Consider the following 6717-nt stretch of genomic DNA (forward strand, 5'->3'; position numbering starts at 1 on the left):
GTGGATTCACAACTGGCTGAGTGATTGTACTCAAAGAGTGGTCATAAATGGCTGCACATCCAAGTAGAAGAATGTATCAAGTGGGGTACCACAAGGCTCTGTCCTAGGCCCAGTGTTGTTCAACATTTTTATAAATGATCTGGAGGAGGGAATTGATGCGAAACTGATCAAATTTTCTGATGACACAAAGCTAGGAGGGATAGCTAACACTAGGGAAGAGAGGGAGTATTCAAAAAGATCTAGAAAAGCTTGAACAGTGGGTGGCGACTAACGGAATGGTATTTAACAAGGAGAAATGCAAAGTCCTACATCTAGGCAATAAAAATGAAAAAAGCACATACAGAATGGGAGGAATTGGGCTAAGCAGCACATGTGAAAGAGACTTGTGTATACGAATAGATCATAGACTGAACATGAGTCAACAATATGATGCAGCAGTCAAAAAGGCAAACACAATTCTGGGATGTATTAAGAGAAGCATAGAATCTAGATCATGTGAGGTAATAATCCCCCTCTACTCTTCCTTGGTCAGACCTCATCTGGAATACTGTGTCCAGTTCTGGGCACCCCACTTTAAAAAAGACATAGACAAACTGGAGCAAGTCCAAAGAAGAGTTACCAGGATGGTGGAATACTGTGTCCAGTTCTGGGCACCCCACTTTAAAAAAGACAGACAAACTGGAGCAAGTCCAAAGAAGAGTTACCAGGTTGGTGAGCGGTCTGCAAATCATCTATATATATAAAATTGAATGTATGTCTGTCTGCGTGCGTGTCTGCGTGCGTGCGTGTCTGTTTGTCCTTTATGCGCTACTACACCATTCATCCGATCTCCATGAAACTTTGGGAAGTTGTTAAGTACACTCCTGGGAAGATTATAGGCATAGTACAAATATCCTACGATAAATGGCGCGCGAGCGTCGTCGAAAGTTACGCCCCCCCCCCACGTAGATCGAATAAGTAAGCCACCTGCTATTGTGATGTCATCACTGATGTCATCAACATCGGACGCCCTTGAACATGCCCCAACATGTTCTATAAAGCTGCATTGTGATGTCATTAAGGCTGTATTATGACACGTACAGCTTGGAACCACTAGAGCACGCCAGCCAATTACCATTGGAGTTGGAAGTGGGTAAACAAGTACTAGGATATCTTCCTAAGAAGCCACAGCAGCCGGATAAATTGTATGTTCCACCCAACGGCTATTTTATTCAGCCCGCAAGGGGGAAGCAGCGGCCTACAAAATCTCATTCAGGTAGGTAGGTTCAGTTCTTGGAGGTTGGGGAATGCTTATGGGCAAGGCCTTATGTCTCATCCCAACTCGATTATTCAATTCTAAGCGCAAAAGAATTAGCGTCCAAATTTTATGTACGGAATTTAATTCTCTCACTTCCCAATGTCATAGAAACTTGAAATTTGGCACGAGCATTGATTATGTCATAAATAGGAAAAGTTAATGGGTCCCAACTCGATTATTCAATTCAAAGCGCCAAAGAATTAGCGTTCAAATTTTATGTACGGAATCTAATTCTCTCATTTCCGGATGTCATAGATAGATAGATAGATAGATAGACTGTATGCAATAACCTAGATAGATAGATAGATAGATAGATAGATAGACTGTATGCAATGACACGTACAGCTTGAAACCATAAATACTAGAGCACGCCAGCCATTTACAGTCAGTCTCCATTGGAGTTGGAAGTGGGCAAACATGTACTAGGCTATCTTCCCAAGAAGCCACAGCAGCCGGATAAATTGGATGTTCCACCCAACGGCTATTTTATTCAGCCTGCAAGGGGGAAGCAGCGGCCTACAAAACCTCAGTGGTCGCTGCTGCCGTCATCTAGATATATAAAAACGAATGTATGTATGTATGTCTGTCTTCGCAGCAACGCGCGACGGGTACGCTAGTGTCCTATAAAGAACAGTTAAAGGATCTGGGAATGTTTAACTTGCAAAAAAGAAGGCTGAGAGGAGACCTAATAGCCTTCTACAACTATCTGAAGGGTTGCCACAGTGCAGAGGTATCAGCCCTATTCTCATTTGCACAAGGAAAGACCAGAAGCAATGGGATAAAACTGAAAGGGAGGACACACAAATTAGATATTAGAAAAAAACTTTCTGACAGTGAGGGGAATCAATGAGTGGAAGAGGTTACCACGGGAGGTGGCGAGTTTCCCTTCAATGGAAGTGTTCAAACAAAGGCTGGACAAATATCTGTCTGGGATGATTTAGTGAATCCTGCACTGAGCAGGGAGTTGGACCCAATGACCTGGGAGGTCCCTTCCAACTCTATGAGTCTATGAGTATCACACAGACATGCAGGGATGCATATGAAAATGCTACACATACACAATGTATTGCATAGCAGGGTCATACAAGCAGGACAGACCCATCAGCAGTCTATGCACTGGTCTTACCACTCTTGTCTGCTCCAGTCTTAAAGCCATCACTCACTAGTACTCCTCTGTGCTAGCAGGGCCATACTAGCAGCACAACCCCATCAGACATCTCTGCAGTGGTCTTACCCCTCTTGTCTGCTCCAGTCTTACAGCCATAACTCAGTAGTACTCCTCCATGCTAGCAGGGTCATACTAGCAGCACAGCCCCATCAGCAGTCTATGCCCCGTTCTTACCCCTCTTGTCTGCTTCAGTCTTACAGGCATCACTCAGTAGTACTCCTCCGTGCTAGCAGGGCCATACTAGCAGCACAGCCACATCAGCAGTCTATGCCCTGGTCTTACCCCTTTTGTCTGCTCCAGTCTTACAGCAATCACTCACTAGTACTCCTATAGAAAGAGCCAGCTCTTCTCACCTGGTCAGTCAGAGCAGCAGGTGTAATTCTTGGGATGGAATGAGCGTGGGGGATCCTCCCAACTCTTCCCCAAGCGGCTTCAGGACCCTCTCCATGCTGGACTGGGACAGAACACCGTTTTCTTCTATGTTTAAACACTATGGGGCTGATTTATTAAGACCAGTAACAGTAACCATGAATGTAACTTTGTGTCCTGTGGCATTAAGGGGTTAAGAGGTTTATGCCACTTAATAGATGTGTCTTGGATGGCTCATGTGCCAGAAGAAGAAATCTTTACCAGCTATGAGGAAGTTCCCTGGTGTAAATTCTACTAAATATAGTAGGTGCCCCCACCTACCTCTCTCAAAGTGTGGAGTGTGGTTCAAAAATCCCAAAAGTTACAAGTCTTAGTGCTGGCTATATTTGTGCACAAAATTAGCTACTTATTTTTTCCCAACATTTGTCCAAGTTGCCACCCCGCCATAACATCATTTTTTCTCATAATTAAAATTGCCAGTAAAAAATTATTCCCCACACCGGCCTCTAGATGTAATTACTGTCCAGGCCGGTCATTTACCAGCAGGGTGGCAACCCTAGTAATGAATGGGGCATACTGGGAGATGAGGGGACAGTAATGAATGTGACACATGGGGAGATGAGGGGACAGTAATGAATGTGACACATGGGGAGATGAGGGGACAGTAATGAATGTGACACATGGGGAGATGAGGGGACAGTAATGAATGTGACTCATGGGGAGATGAGGGGACAGTAATGAATGTGACTCATGGGGAGATGGGGGGACAACAAGGATATGTTCACAAGGTGGATTCCACCTGGAATTCCATTCTGCTGCAGTTTTTGCCGTGAATCCACACGTGGATGTAGCCATCAGTGGGCTAAATTTGCGAGCAAATTTTTGTGACGTGCATTCAAGAATAGAAGTCGTATGTTACTTCTTCATGCGGACCCATGCAAAAACGTGTCAGACATTCAGTACGCGGATTTTACCCATTGACAGAGCTAAATCCGCATATTGATCAAGAGCAAAAGCCTAATAAATGTGTCACACATGGAGATGAGAGGGCAGTAATGAATGTGACATAAATAGTATAAGATAGAGAGTGCCCCCATTGTGCCAGACAGACTACCATCATAAATAGTGCCAGACAGAGAATGCCTCCATATATAGTATCAGATGGAATGCCTTATAGTGACCCATAGAGAGCGACCCAATAAATAGTGCGAGATAGCGAATGTCACCCTAGTGCTACACAGAGTGCCCTCATAAATAGTATCAGATGGAGAGTGTCCCCACAAATAGTGCTAGACAGAGCGCCCCCATAAGCAGTGTCAGAATTCCTCTATAATGTAGGCAGTCAGCATTCCCCATGAACAGTGTCCGCCAAATAACGTCCCCGCAAAGAGCAGCCCCATAACCAGTGCCTGACAGTGACCCTGCAAAAACTATTAGCCAGTAAACAGTTCTAGCCCAACAACAGGCCCGTTCACAATATCAGGGCACTGCACAGTGCCAGCCACAGAGTGCCCACATTAACAGTGCCATGTAAGAGAACTGGAGGCAGGTTCACACGGATGGATATCTCATCATTGTCTGATTAGTGAGGGGTCCGCTGTTGGGACCCCTACCATTCCCACACCTTGCTGTAAAGGAAGTGCAGCTGTATTCACCAGCATTATGGCAAGGAAAAAGCTAAAGAGGCAGTTGGGCCGTTACCCGGGGGGTGCAGACATCCATGGATATCACATAGCATCAGATATCACATAATATGCCATCAATGACATTATGTGTTGGGTAGGATTATCCCTTCAAATGCAGTTTAATAAGCAGACACTAGAGGGAGGCAATGAGCCAACATAGTTAATACACTACATAGCTGTGCCATCTATAGACATCAATATCCTCCTCATCTAGGTTCTTACGTTTTGGCACATGTGGACGATAGTGATTATCATCCATATGTAAAGAGACCTTCCTCAAAGGGTTTTCTTAATGGCCAATTTTTGGTTTTACACTTTTGTGTTTTTCTCCCCATTAAAAAAAAACCATAACTTATTTATTTGTCCGGCAACATAACCATCTGAGGGCTTGTTTTTTGCGGACAAGTTGTAGGTTTCAATGGCATCATTTAATGTACCCCATAAAGTACTGAAAAGCTTTTAAAAATTTCTAAGTGGGCTGAAATGCAAAAAAAACCCCGCCATTTTTTGGAAGGGAAGGGGTTACAGTAAACAACCTGCAGCTAAAATGGAATGTTGGCTTTATTTTGTTAGAATGATTACAACAATATCACATGTATCTAGTTTATTTTTAAAATGAATATATAAAATATATTTTTTCTGTCACCATCTTCTGACACCATCCCTTTTTCATTTTTCTATCAAGTTGGTTGTTTAAAGGCTTTCTTTTTTGGGGGGGTGAAGGGGGACTCTAGTTTCTATTGACACCATTTTGGGGTATGTACGGATTTTTAATCGCTTTCTATAACATTTTTTTCTTGGAAATAAAAGTGCACTTTTTGTACGATGTATCCTTTTTCTAATGGTGTTAGCCGTGCGGCAAAAATAATACACTCTTTGTCAAAAAAAAATCAAGCAGCTAGAATTAGTTGTCGTTTTACTACAAAACCCGCCATGCAGTTATATCTCCGGCAGATATGCAAATAATTATAGTGGTGGCATGATTAGATGAACAGTCCTGCCAGCTGTGGCCTCTTTCACACGGGCTACAAAATTGCCACTACAAAACGCATGTATGTGAAGTCCATGGTTTCCAATGGGTTCTTTCAGGCTACAAAGCATCTCATGTGAAAGAACCCAATGGACACCATGGGCTTCACATACATGCATTTTGTAGCCCATGTGAAGGAGGCCTTAAAGGGGTGGTCTCGCGAAACCAAGTGGGGTTATACACTTCCGTATGGCCATATTAATGCACTTTGTAATGTACATTGTGCATTAAATATGAGCCATACAGAAGTTATTCCACTTACCTGCTCCGTTGCTAGCGTCCTCGTCTCCATGGTTCCGTCTAAATTCGCTGGCAGCTTGCTTTTTTAGACGCGCTTGCGCAGTCCGGTCTTCTCCATTCAGCACGAGCCGCTTCAGTGTGCTCCCCGCTACAGCTCTTCTGCGCATGCGCAGACGAGCTGTCACTGCTCGGGAGCGCGCTGCAGCGGCCATTCTGTACCTTCCTCTGTTAGAGGAAGGTGCAGAAAGTGGAGCTGCCCAGCGGAGAAGCCCAGCCCAGCAGCCCCGAGAAGCCTCCCAGGTAAGTGATTTGTCGGGGGGGTGGGGGGCTGCCGCTGCGCCGGGCTGCGCCGGGGGGGGCTGCCGCTGCGCCGGGGGGGCTGCCGCTGTGATGGGGGAACTAGCGCTAGGCCGGGGGGGCTGCCGCTAGGCCGGGGTGGGGCTGCCGCTGCGATGGGGGGGCTGTCGCTAGGCCGGGGGGGGCTGCCGCTAGGCCGGGGGAACTAGCGCTGGGCTCCGGGGCCTTCACCTGGGCTGAGGGTCTAGCGCTGGGGAGCCGGGGGCTAGCGCCGGTTACCTGCTGCCTGGCGGTGGGCGTCTGGTCGGCGGCTGCGATGCGTCCGGTTGCCATGGAGACACAGCTGGCGGCGTCTCGGGAGCGCGCACGTCGGGCTGCAGCGAGCGACGGGGAAAGAGCCGGCGGCCATCTTGAGGAAACTTTTATAAGTTGCTGAAACGCTGGAACGGTAAGTACGAACCAGCTAGAAATGTCATTTACAGGGGGGCTTAGTAATGTGTACTTAATGGGGGGGACTGGGCAAAAAAAAAAATTTAACTGCTTCCTCGAGACATCTCCTTTAAATTAGTTCCACCCTTGGCCTATAGAAAGGCTCTCAGAGACTACTTGTGTGTATTGGACCTCTTTTTCC

Source organism: Eleutherodactylus coqui, unplaced genomic scaffold (assembly GCF_035609145.1).
Source record: "Eleutherodactylus coqui strain aEleCoq1 unplaced genomic scaffold, aEleCoq1.hap1 HAP1_SCAFFOLD_19, whole genome shotgun sequence".
Classification (NCBI taxonomy): Eukaryota; Metazoa; Chordata; class Amphibia; order Anura; family Eleutherodactylidae; genus Eleutherodactylus; species Eleutherodactylus coqui.